Source organism: Rhinatrema bivittatum, chromosome 2, assembly GCF_901001135.1.
Source record: "Rhinatrema bivittatum chromosome 2, aRhiBiv1.1, whole genome shotgun sequence".
In the NCBI taxonomy this organism is placed as follows: Eukaryota; Metazoa; Chordata; class Amphibia; order Gymnophiona; family Rhinatrematidae; genus Rhinatrema; species Rhinatrema bivittatum.
Window position 1 is genome coordinate 178,854,837 of NC_042616.1, and position 13,168 is coordinate 178,868,004.

The 13,168-nt window shown below is 45.8% G+C and overlaps 1 long non-coding RNA gene across 1 annotated transcript in view; it reads right to left on the reverse strand.

Moving 5' to 3' along the window:
• The window catches only part of LOC115084279, a 169,414-nt gene extending 157,581 nt beyond the window's left edge, over positions 1 to 11,833 (reverse strand). The window contains exon 1 of the long non-coding RNA XR_003854513.1: positions 11,795 to 11,833. This is a non-coding gene — a long non-coding RNA (uncharacterized LOC115084279). The remainder of the gene's footprint in view (positions 1 to 11,794) is intronic.
• Between the last annotated feature and the right edge of the window lie 1,335 nt (positions 11,834 to 13,168).

Here is a 13,168-nt window from a genome sequence, read left to right on the forward strand (position 1 = left end):
TCCAACTTACGATCCTGCAGATCTTTTAAGGCTGTACCCCCTGTTACCGGAATAGTGATCCGTTTGGTAACTGTGGCCAATGCGGAATCAATCTTGGGAAGCCGGAGGAGCTCCAACGCGTCCTCCGGGAGCGGGTACAATTTTTCCATCGCTTGGCCGACCTTTAAACCTAGCTCCGGATTGTCCCATTCCTTATACAATAAATCCGTGACCGACCAGTGAAAGGGAAAAGAACGAGCCGGCCCTCGGAGACCCACCATGACGGGGTCCATAGATCCAACCCTGGAATCCTCAGGAGGGACTTCAATAGCGAGCTCCTCTAAAATAACCAGTATCAGCGGCCCTAGCTCATCTCTGTGAAACAGGCGCACCACCTTGGGGTCATCGCCGTCTGATGCTACTATTAACCAATCGTCTAGATATGGAAATACTGTCAGACCCTGCTGTCGGAGGTGGGCCACCACCACTACCATACATTTGGTGAAAACCCTCGGTGCTGCCGAAAGACCAAATGGAAGGACCTTGTACTAATAATGTTGATTGTGATGTTGGAAACACAGGTATTGCCAAGAGGATCTGTGGATTGGGATATGTGTGTACGCTTCCTTGAGATCTATGGAACACATCCAATCCTTGGGCTGTAATAGTGGAAGAATGGACTTCAGCGAAACCATCTTGAATTTTTCCCGAACTATCCATGTGTTCAATTCCCTGAGGTCCAGGATAGGCCGGTTGCACCCCGATTTCTTGGGAATGAGGAAATAAGGAGAATAGAACCCCTTGTTCCAGTCCGATGGGGGTATGTATCGGATCGCTCTCTGGTGGTTTAAATGGGCGATCTCCTGTGAGAGTTGAGGTTGTGGTGTTCTTGAGTCGCTGTAAGTTAGATGCGGAATACTGGGACTGTTGACAAACTGAAGCTGGTATCCGTTCCTCACTATGTCTAATACCCACTGATCGGTTGTTATTGATTTCCAAGCAGAGAAGCGGGCTGTGATCCTGCCTGGAGGTGCTGTTGTCGAGGGTGGTGGTGGCCTGGACATTAAAAAGATTGTGAGGTTTTTACTGGAGCTGATGTTGGCTGTTGAGGTTGTTGCCTTTGTGCACGTGGCTTTCCCCTCCTCTGCTGTTGTTGAGGAGCCTGATGAGCCTGCCTTTGGTACATGGGATATGATTGCATTCGAAAAGGTTGGTAATTTCTATACTGTCGTCTTGAGAAGGGTTGTCGACGCCCCGACTGATAGTAGTGCTTGGAAGATGTTGGCGTGGTTAGAGATTGAACCGCTAACGCTTGCTCCTTCAATTTGCTGACTGTATCGTGGAAGCGGTCACCAAACAAGTTATCCCCCACGCATGGGAGATTAGCTAGTTTGTCATGTAAGTCCTCTCGAATGGAACTAGCCTTCAGCCAAGCTAATCTGCGTGCTGCTATTGCAGTAGCTGATGCCAGAGAGGAATTTTCAAACCCTTCATAGACTGTTCTCAGCAAGTGTCGGGCACATTCCTCCATGTCTAGAATAGGTGAAGGTATGCTATCCCCCAGAGAAGTAAACATTCCCTTCGTTGCTTGAACACACTCATACATGTACTGGACCATGTAGAATAGATGGTGACATATGCGAGATGTTAACATAGCATTCTGATAGACTCTCTTTGCGAAATTGTCCAAGCATTTATTATCTTTACCGGGTGGATTTGAGGCATGTGTCCTTGATTTTTTAGCCCTCTGCAATGCTGACTCGACAACAATGGAGTCATGTGGTAGCTGAGGATTAGAATACGTGGATGGTTTTTGTAATTTAAATTTTAAATCCGTTTTTCTGGAAATTGCTGAGATCGCAAAAGGAGTTTCCCACGATTTTTGGAGGACATTGTGCAATACACTATGTGGGGGTAGTGAGGTCGGCTCTCCCGGTGTGTCGAATATCTTTAGTAACCCTAAGGTTTCCGCCCTTGATTCTGGTAATTTATGTACTTCCAACTTCAAAATAGCTCCCATCTTTTCTACAAATTTGGGGTAGGAAAGATCTTCCGGGGGAGAATAGGGCTCAGACGGTGGTTCTGGCGGGTCTGAGGGGTAGCCTGTGGAGGAAGACGGGGAGGATTGTGACCCTATGGCGTCGTCCTGTGAGCCTTGAGAACGGGTTGGAGATAATGGCTGCGGTAGCTCTGGTGTTCCCGGAGGGCCTTCTGGCAGCTCCTGTGCTCCCCTTGGTTGTGTGGTTTTTAGTTTGTCCTCTGGAGGTAAGACAAATGAAGATTGGAGCATTTCGAAAAAGCCCGCCAGTGATTGTGATAGATCCCAAAAAGCTTTTTGGGTCTGTGGTGGCATATTATGGCGAGACTCAAGTGAGCCCACAGGTGACAAGTGCGCTCTTGGTTGTGCTGGTTGTTGACTTGGTGATTTCATACTTGTCGTGGTCGTTTTTCTTGATTGTCGTGGAGAGGGTTCTGTCTTAGAAGACCCAGTGAGCGATTGAGAAGAAGATGATGACGATATGGGAACTGTTCGTTTCCCAGAAAGTCCCGACCTTCCCTCCATAATGGAAGAAGCAGAATCCAGCGATTTATCCGTTGCGCCGTCCGAGGACCAATGTCGTCTGCGTGTACCGGCATGTTTGGAGAGAGATGGGGAATGTCTATGATGCCCTGAGCTTCTATGCGGATTATCGCTACCTGCCGAAAATTCCCTTTCAGAACGTGAGCGTTTCGATGATGAACGACTTCTGTCGCGTGAAGACTTGCGTGTGTGTTTCGATCTTTTTCTAATATGGGTGTGCTCTGTCTCTGGCCGTGCTGTCCTATCCCGAGCCATATTTGACGCCGACGGCACCGGTTGCGCTCGGTCCCGGCTCCGGGTCCCCTTGCGTCGGTCGGCTCCTCTCCGGCTCCGGAACCTCCCGCGCCGGTCCGCTCAGCGCCGCTGGTCTTCTCGGCCCCGGCTCCGGAGCTCCCGGTGCCGGTATTCTCGGCCCCGGCTCCGGAGCTCCCGGTGCCGGTATTCTCGGCCCCGGCTCCGGTTTCCCCTGACCCGGCTCCGTCGGCTTCAGTTTTGAAGATGACGCCGGTCGGGATTCCGAATGTTTCTATGCGCCGATTTTCCTGGTAATATTGGCACGCGGGTCGACTGCGACGTGGACCGTTCCGGCCGTTCAGGGCCTGTCGAACGCTGGTGAGTCTTTGCGGCATGACTGCCGTGAACCTTATGGTCCAGAGGCCTTTCGCATCGGGATCCAGAGCCCTGGATTTCCCGCACCCTGTGCTTACCTCCGGTCCCGGAGGTTTGCTGGTCCAGGGAAGAAGCTCTCCGTTTCTGTGGTGGCTTTCGCGCCCCTGTTCCTGGCGAAGAGTGAATGGTCGACGGCCTATTGGTCAGCTTTAGTTCTAGCATCCTATATTGCCGGTGACGCCGGGCTCGGGGTGACATCCTTCGACAAAAATCACAATCCGTCTGATTGTGTTCCGGTCCCAAGCAGCGGTAGCATCGATCATGTCCGTCTGTGACGGACATGATCTTACCGCAGGGGCACGGTTTAAATCCAGACGGCTTTTTTAATATTTTCAAAAATTACTGAAAACTACTGTAAGGAGAATAAAGCTCCGCATGCGTTCCCGCGCGCGGAAAAAAAAACAGACTGAGGAGAATCAGTTATTCCTGCGCAGGAACTCACGCGCAGCTGCAGTTTCAAAGATCTACACTCTGCTACTTAAGCTCCGCCTCCCGGGCCCTGATGGACAGTTCCCATGACAGCATGGCTAATTCAGCCCTGCTATCGACGGGAAAAGAGGTTTATTGTTCTGGCGAACTTAGCCAGAACTTTTGGAATTCAGGTTATCATTAGGTTCCCATGTAAATGTATTATGAGGGTAAAGGGAGTAAAATACATATATTACAAACCTGAACACTTAGAAAAGTCCCTGGAAGAACATAAGACCCATGGAGAAATGGGAGATATCCCCAATCAGGAATAATATTGGGTTTTTGAATTGGTTTCTGTGTCTTCTGTATTTATGTTAGGTTTTTCTTTCTTTATATAAATTTTCCTCTTGCTTGATTGAGCTCCTCATTTTGTTTGGTAATTGGAAATCAGGTGATTGATTTATGATTTATAATGTGTAATTTGATTCTATTATAGACACCTATTTTCCATAAAAAAATCCTCAAGAATTGTCTGAGAATTATATGCATGTATGCTTTTACTTTGTAATTCAAAGTTCATAAATAAAGAAAAAAAAAAAAAAAAAGAATTCCCCTAGTTTTGTGGAGTGCCCCACCCGCAAAAACCCTTACCTTTTAACCCCCCCCTGTCTCTGCAATCTCATCGAAGCCTAGACACCTCCCGCTGGACACCTTACCATTCTTATCTGCAAAGCACACCCCCTTCCACACTACTTCTTTCATTCCACTCCCGCTTCCTTACTGACTGCTGCTTACCAGCTACAACCCCCCTTACCTGAATACCCGCAATTCCCTCCCCCGCTTTCTCATCTATCCATTAATCTGTGATTTTCCCACTTCCGTTCGGTCGCCCCCCCTTCCTCTATTCTTACTCCTCCCCCCCTCATACGGCCAGGATTCTTCTCACCGAAATGTGCTACCTGACCATCCCTATCCTGCCACACACCTGCAGGCCCAAGATCAAAATTACTAGCACTCACCCCTCTACCTCTCGCAAATCCCTCGTGCCCATAATGATCACGCCCCTCACCCAATTCCTAGGCCTAGCCTCCCTAGCCATATCATTATTTAATGCACAATCTATCCTTAAAAAAGCCCCCATCCTCCATGACCTACTCACAGATGACAACCCTGACATATGTGCCATTACCGAATCATGGCTAAAAGACACAGATCATGTTTTCATCAATCAGCTCCCCTTAAAGACCTACGACATCTTTTCTATCCCACGACAAAAGAAAAAAAGAGGGGGGAGGGTTACTCCTAGCTGCCAAAAAACACCTCCATCTCAAAACTCCATCCCTCACATCCACCCCCTAGATTAGAAATTGGGCTCTTTAAAACAAAGACCCTGCAGATCTGTCTCATCTATGCTCCCCCTGGTCTGATTGAACAAGACCCTTCCCCCATCATAGAATACATAACAGACAACATTAAACCTGACACACCTGCAGTCATCCTCCATGTGGATGTCAACCCGTTTTCTCCAGCCTGTGAAACCCTCTTGATTACCCTCCAAGCCTTAGGCTTCCAACAACTCATCACCTCTCCCACACATAAAGCCGGGCACACCCTTGACTTCCTCTTCATCAACACTCACATCACATCACCCAGCACCCCATCTACCACCCTCATACCCTGGTCCGACCACTACATTATTAATGCCCACCTTACTACCAACACCCCTCCCACAATCTCCCATTCACAGAGTAAGACCAATGCCTCCAGTAAGACCATTGCTTTCCGTAAGCTCTGTTCATCGGAGGATCTTACCATTGCCTTTGACAAAGCAAATAAGAACCTGGACCTCTCTAGCCCAGACATGGCCCTGCAATCCTGGAACAACATCAACACCAAGATAGCCGACGAATTCTGCCCCTTAATACACAAAAAAATACCTCTATCGACTAATGACAAAAAACCATGGTACTCCAATAAACTCAAAATGATCAAACAAGACCATAGATCTAAAGAACGCACTTGGCGCAAACAACCCTCCCTCACACACAAGACTATACACAAACACACGCTGCACAACTACCGGCAAGCCACCATCCAAGCCAAAAAGGATTTCTACGCGGCCAAAATCCACAAATACCAATTCAACGCTAATGTTCTTTTCTCATATGTTGCCGAGCTCACTAAGCCCCCACTCCCCAACTCCAATGAAGAAAACTCAAAAGAGAAATGTGCTGAACTTGCTAAATTTTTCCAGAATAAAATTGATAACATTCTCCTTCGATTCACTACCAAGCCTGCCTCCACCTCTCCCCTACCCACTACCCACTAAAGCCAATGGAATCTCTTTTCACTCATTTGACAATACCTCTACCCTGGAGATATAAACCATACTAAAAAAGATGAAACCTGCCTCCCACACTGCTGACACCATCCCCTCTTAAACCCTCCTCTCCATACCCTCCTCTATTGCCAAACTACTTGTTGACCTAATCAACTGCTCACTTTCATTTGGCAAAGTCCCAGACCCCCTTAAACTTGATATCGTCAAGCCCCCCCTTAAAAAACCTACCTTAGACGCCAACGACCCCTCCAACTACCAGCCCATATCCAACCTGCCTTTTGTATCCAAAATCCTTGAAAAGGTAGTCAATACACAACTCTCTGACTATACAATACACAATAGAGAAAACGTTAAACCTAGCTAACATGTACCTAGATATTATAAAACAACTGCTAAACCGTATGGAACTTGTGATTAACATTGAAAAAACGGAATTCCTACACCTAGAACGAAAAAATATCGAAATGATCCAAACTCCAATAATTCTAATAAACAACCAGAAAATAGAACTAGCTGAAAAAGTACGGAACCTTGGAATAATAATGGACCCAGAAATCAATCGAAAACAGCACATATCGCTAAAAGTAAAAGAAGGCTATGCGAAACTCATGATCCTCAGAAAACTAAAACCACTTCTAACACCCACAGACTTTAGAACAGTGCTCCAGGCACTAGTATTCTCCAGCACTGACTATTGAAATGCACTTTTACTAGGACTCCTGAATACAACATTAAGACTTCAAATACTACAAAACACAGCAGCTAGAATACTAACTGGAAAAAGGAGGGATCATATAACAAACTCTAGCAGAATTACACTGGCTACCCATAGAACAAAGAGTAAAATACAAAGCACTATGTATCATACATAAACTAATACATGACGAAAAAGCCGACTGGCTAAACACAGCACTACGGGTACACGTCCCACACAGAAACCTTCGATCAGCAAACAAAGCACTCTTAACCATTCCATCAGTCAAAACAGCAAGACTGACCCAAGTGAGAGAAAGGGCATTATCTTTGGCAGGTCCTACACTATAGAACACAATGCCTCTTGAGATCAGATTATAAAGAGATCTCAAAACCTTTAGGAAAAGTTTAAAAACATGGCTTTACAAACAAGCCTTTTACAAAGAGACCAGAAAATAGAAAATACACAGGAATAGGCAGAATGAGCACCAGTAAACAGCACTATTTCCTAAAAAGTGCTGGATAATATTTTTTCTAACTTTAACAACTAACATAGTAATAAAACTTAAAGGATAAGAATTTTACCTGTAAATAGTACCTTACAAGTACACTTGGTCAGGACCTACATCACTAATCAAGCGAATCTTTTTTGTTTATGATAAAATGTAACCGAACCTTTTTGGCACCTGTTAGAATGTACAATAGTACACATTCACCCATCCTAATCTATGTGCCAACATGTAAACCGTTGCAATGGTATATAATTTAGCGACGGTATAGAAAAGATTTTAAATAAATAAATCAATCCGTTAATTTGTCGTGAACATCTTCATGAATTGTGCTGGCTCTTAACCAAGCAAGGCGCCTGGCTGCTATAGCGGCTGAAGAAGATCTCGCAGAGGATTCAAATGCTTTGTAGACTGATCGAAGTAAGTGGCGGAGACCTTCTTCCATGTCCACGAAGACTTGTGGCAAGGTGTTGTCCTCGGCCAGACAAACCGGGCGCAATTTCTGGAGACACTCATATAAATAGTGTCATATAAAACTGATGGTGTTGTATTTAGTGGATAACATCGCTGAATGAGGTGCATTTGCGTGGAGTTTGGACCGCTTTGCCCTTGCCAGTGCAGACTCAACCACAATGGAGTTGTGGGGTAGTTGAGCGGAGTCGAATATAGTAGAATTTCTCATCCTGTATTTCAGGTCCGTTTTCCGAGATGCGGCTGTGGTGGAAAAGGAGGTTTCCCACATACCCCATCTAAGACCGAATGAGGGGTAAAGTTGTCGGTTCTGGTGGCATCTCGAAAATGTTTAGAATTCCTAACACCTCAGCTCTGGGATCTGGAATTTTTCCGGTGTCCACATTTAGAAGACTCCCCACTTTTTCAATGAATTTCGCATAGGATATGTCTTCGGGTGGCAAAGATCCACCAGAGGGCTCTGTCAAGCCCTCTGGTGGATCAGAAGGCTTGGCCGTGGAGAATCTCGGTGAGTATGAGGAGATCTGAGAATCCGGGTTGCGTGGGAGAGCTGGAGTTGGCAATGGGAAGTCGGCCGGGGCAGTTGGCCTAGAAGGAGGCAATGTAGGTGGCGAATGGTGAGGAGACTCCATCAGTGGCTTGGACTTTGTGGACTCAAGATCCTCAAAGAACGCGCTTAATGCCTGCAAAATGTACATCATGGCTTTGGATGCTAGAGTTCCTGGCTGTGGGAGTAATTGTCCTAGCGTTGAAGAAGGTCTTGCAGGCAGTGCCGCCAACAGAATATCCTGTGGTGTCGTGCGTTTGAGTTAAGGACTCGGTGGAATGAGTGGAGATGGTCTGTTTTATTTGTAAAAAGTATTTGACTATTGAGTCCCATCAAGATTTTTTAAAATAATGTTTCAATTGTATGTTTGTTTTTTAGAAATATATATTGTGTTTAGACCATGGTGAATGTGCAGGCATGACTGACTACTATTATGTCTATTCCCAAGAAGTACTACATTTCCAATTTTAAGTTCAGAAAACAGGTTAAATTGATATGTATATGTTTTCTGGTAGTGTTTGAACCGTTACTTTCTCCCTGATGAAGCCGCTATATGGCGAAACATCAAGGCCTTCATGTCGGGGACAGAAGATCAATTTGGAGGCTTTTTGTTATTCTAAAGTTGGGGACAGAAGACTATTTTGAAGGTTCATTGTCATCTTAAAGCTGTTTGAAATTGGACACTGAAAATGGAAAAAGAAGTGTTTTGAAGGTTTATTTGGTTAATTGATTGTGTGGAATTTCATTGTGTTTTTTGTCTTTATAATAATATAAATCTCCGTCTTTTACTCTTTGTAAAACCCAGTTCTTTGTATCCAAGTTCGACCACCCTGTTCTATGTAAGGCATTCTCATGTCATGGTTATTGTTAAAATGTGAACCGAAATGATTGGTAACTTTGTTACTTGAATATCGGTATATAAAAATGCTAAATAAATAAATAAATAAAATAAATAAATATATGCAAATTCCTTTTGCCACTGAAGAAGAATCAGAACATATATATGTATTTCTACAACAAGAAGAGAGACTGTGAGTTGTATTGCTATAAAGGATTTTGTACTTTACATAGTCTTTGTACAATGTATGCATATTTTAAGGGCCAGATATTGTTTTGTATTTTGATGGAATAAACCTATTTGATATATACAAAACTTCTGTGTTCCTGCATTAGGGATAACATTATATATATATATACACATACATACACACACACATATATATATTTTTTTTCCTAGAAAAAAGACAAAACAGCCATTTTACACATATTGCTCAAAGTATCAGCTTGCTTGCCTCTTTCTTGTGTCTCTTGCTTTCTCTATTGATCCAGCTGCTAAGGTCTGCTTCCTCTTCAGTTTGAACATATGCAAAACCATGCTTTTGAAGTTCTCCACACCTAAAATCCACCCCTTCAGTTGTTGCTGCTTTACCATGTTATCAGCTTCTGGGCTGGAAAAAATCCCAGGCACCTAAAACTCAAGAGCTTGGCAATCAAATGGAAAATATGCTAATGGACCCAGGTCAAATAAAGCTGTTAGTGCCTAGACTCCTGCGTGGCCCAATTGCTAGACTGAGGAGAAGAAGCTGGAAGGAAGGGGGAGGAACTGCAAGTGAGGCTGAAGGGGAAAAGTGTATATGGAAGAAGGAAATTGGGAAGGAAATGTCTCTGGAGGGTAAAAGGAATGAGAATGGGAGTACAAGAAATAAAAGTAAAGGGAAAGAAACAAAAAGATTAAAAACAATACTACTGCCCTATGCCAGGTCACCCAAAAGCTTAAAAAAGTCAGCACCAACTGGAGGGTTCTGGGGCAAGGAGCACTAAGCATTTTTCGCATAGACACGAACATGCTGATGCAATATTGGCACGTTAAATGAACGCTCGTGCCAGCTTGATCCACCTCTCCTGGGCGCCTGATTTACAGGCAGATTCAGAAAAACGCGCGGGAGAGCTAGCGAACGCCTGCTCTCCCGGCGCGCGCACAGGCCACTCTCCTGGGTGCGCGATTCAGGAGGGTGGCCTATACAAATTAGGGCCCGCGGTAAAAAGAGGCACTAGGGACACTAGCGCGTCCCCAGCGCCTCTTTTTTGACGGAAACAGCAGCTGTCAGCGCGTTTGACAGCCGACGCTCAACTTTGCCGGCGTCGGTTCTCAAACCTGCTGGCAACCACTGGTTCAGAAACCGGACACCGGCAAAATTGAGCGTCCAGTTTTCAACCCGCGAGCCGCGGGCCGATTTTAAATTTTTTATAATTATTTTAAACTTTTAGGACCTCCGACTTAATATCGCCATGATATTAAGTTGGAGGTGCACAGAAAAGCAGTTTTTACTGCGTTCTGTACACTTCCCCAGCACCGGCAGAAATTAACGCCTACCTTTGGGTAGGCGCTAATTTCTGAAAGTAAAATGTGCGGCTTGGCTGCACATTTTACTTTCTGTATCGCGCGGGAATAACTAAGTTTCGAGGGGGTTGGATGCGCGTTTTCGACACGCCCCTTACTGTATCGGCCCTGTTAATATTTAAATTGGGTGCTGCAGTAAAAAAAAAGGCGCTAGGGGAACTATGCGTTCTTAGCGTCTCCTCGGCTGCAGGCGCCCAGCTTAGGAAAATGGATGCTCAATTTTGTGTGTCCATTTTCCTAACCTGTGCATAGCCACATTTGCCAAAGAAAAAGTTAAAAAGCAAAAGAATATATAAAAAGATAAAGAACAAATTAAAAAAAAAAAAGTTTAAGCAATAAAGGTTTATTTGTTCCCCCAGCATATAAGAATTTTGGTTAGTGCCAGTTTTCTATAAAGAAAAAAAGTTCTCTTCCCTTTTAAATAAAACAGCAAAATAGTAAAAATTTTGCTCAAGGAAACTGGCATAAGTGTAATATTGCATGAGGTTTCTAAATATTTTTCCACCTCTGACCACTGTGATACCTATATAAGACTCCGATGAATGAGTACAGATGCAGCAATTAATAGTTATGAAGTGAACGAGCAGAAAGCGCTTTTAAAAGTGCTACATTAATAGACCTCCCCTCCACTAAATGAATATAATGTAAATCAAAACAGAAAGCATGGAGTTTACAGACAGTGCTTCTTTTAACAAACGGAGGGCCACATAGTAAGCATTCATCAAAATGGGAAAAACTACGGGGCAAGTATTGCCGAGTCACTGTTTACGACCCCCTAATGGGCAAGGCCTGCTGGGCCTAGTTGGCCTTAATGACAACAACTATTCAGATTGGTCTATTATCCCGCGAAGGCAAATATTCACCTCAAGAGCGTGATTTACTAATCATTTCCCCTACTGAATGAGAGTACGGAGGGGGGAAAAAGCAGGGACAGCCGGGCACACTCCAAGAACGGCGCGGGGTCCGGGACAAGACTCGCGTTCAAACAGGAAACTAATAAACACAACCGACTGAAGATTTCTGAATGGAAGCCTGAACGCGCACACACACCGCCGCCCTCCCGCTCCCCAGCGCTGCACCATGGGACCCTCTCTGAGACCGGAGCTCTGGGGCTGGACACCCGCACCGCTAGGACCATTCTCCAAAACTCATACACTGCCAGGCTCCTTCCCAGCCCCAAGCCCGCACTCACCCTCCGCCGGAAACTCCTCGAACTCGTCGTCCTCCTCCAGCAGGCCCAGGTCTACCGGCTGCTTCTTCTCGGCCATCTTCCGCGCCTGGCGGGGGAAAAGCAACAACAGACGAAACCCACTTCCTGGAGCGAGCGCCGATACTACGCATGCGCTCTTCCCACTTCGCTGCAGACTGAATGCACGAAACAGGCAGACACACAGACGCGCTTTCAGCCAGGGCCGTAGCTGTGTTGTTTTAGGCCGATGCAAAACCGTGCTCCGGCCGCGGCGCAAGGCTCAGCACACGATTGGACGTGCATTTTTTGGACGCGCGCGCGCATAACGGTGCAAAATGGTGATTAGGGGTGTCCAAAACGCGCGACCAACCGTATGCATAGCTAATAGTGCTCATCACATGTAAATTCATGTTGATGACGCTGTTAGCTATTTCCCCACGATGTAAAAAAAAAAAAAACCAAAAAAGTGCGCCCGCTGTGCCCATTTTTACCCTCGCAAATTAATGCATGCCCCAGAAGTCTACAGAAAAGCAGTATTTCCTGCTTTTCTGTAGTTCCTCCAATATCCTGGTGATATTAAGTTGGAGAAACCAAAAAATGAGAACCCTAAAAAAAAAAAAATGTAAACAAATTTTTAAAAAAGTGTGCCAGCAGTCAGGTTAGGAAAATGGACGCTCAATTAACGAGCGTTCCTAACCTGTGCATAGTAGGGATGTCAATCGTGTGATCGATCGTCTTAACAATCGATTTTGGCTGAGGGGGGGGGGGAATCTGATCGTCTTAGATTTTTAGGTTAAAAAATCGTTTTATCGGGGGAGGGCGGGAAAACTGGCAAACCAAAACAACCCTAAAACCCACCTGACCCTTTAAAAGAAATCCCCCACCTTCCCAAAATGTTTTAAATTACCTGGGGTCCAGTGGGGGGGGGGGGTCCCGGCGCGATCTCCCACTCTCGGGCCACGGCTGCGTTAAGAGAAATGGCGCCGGTGGCCCTTTGCCCTTACCATATGACAGGGCAAAGGTAGCGCCGGCGCCAATATTCAAAATGGCGCCGGCGCTACCTTTGCCCTCACTGGGCAAAGGTAGCGCCGGCTACCTTTACCTCAGTGGGCAAAGGTAGCACCGGTGCTATTTTGAATATTGGCAATACGGCCCGAGTGCAGAAGGTCGCTCCCGGACCCCCGCTGGACTTTTGGCAAGTCTTGTGGGGGTCAGGAGGCCCCCCCAAGCTGGCCAAAAGTCCCTGGGGGTCCAGCGGGGGTCCGGGAGCGATCTCCTGCACTCGTGACGTCGGGTCACAGGAACCAAAATGGCGCCGGCGCTAACTTTGCCCTGTCATATGGTAAGGGCAAAGGGCCACCGGCGCCATTTCTCTTA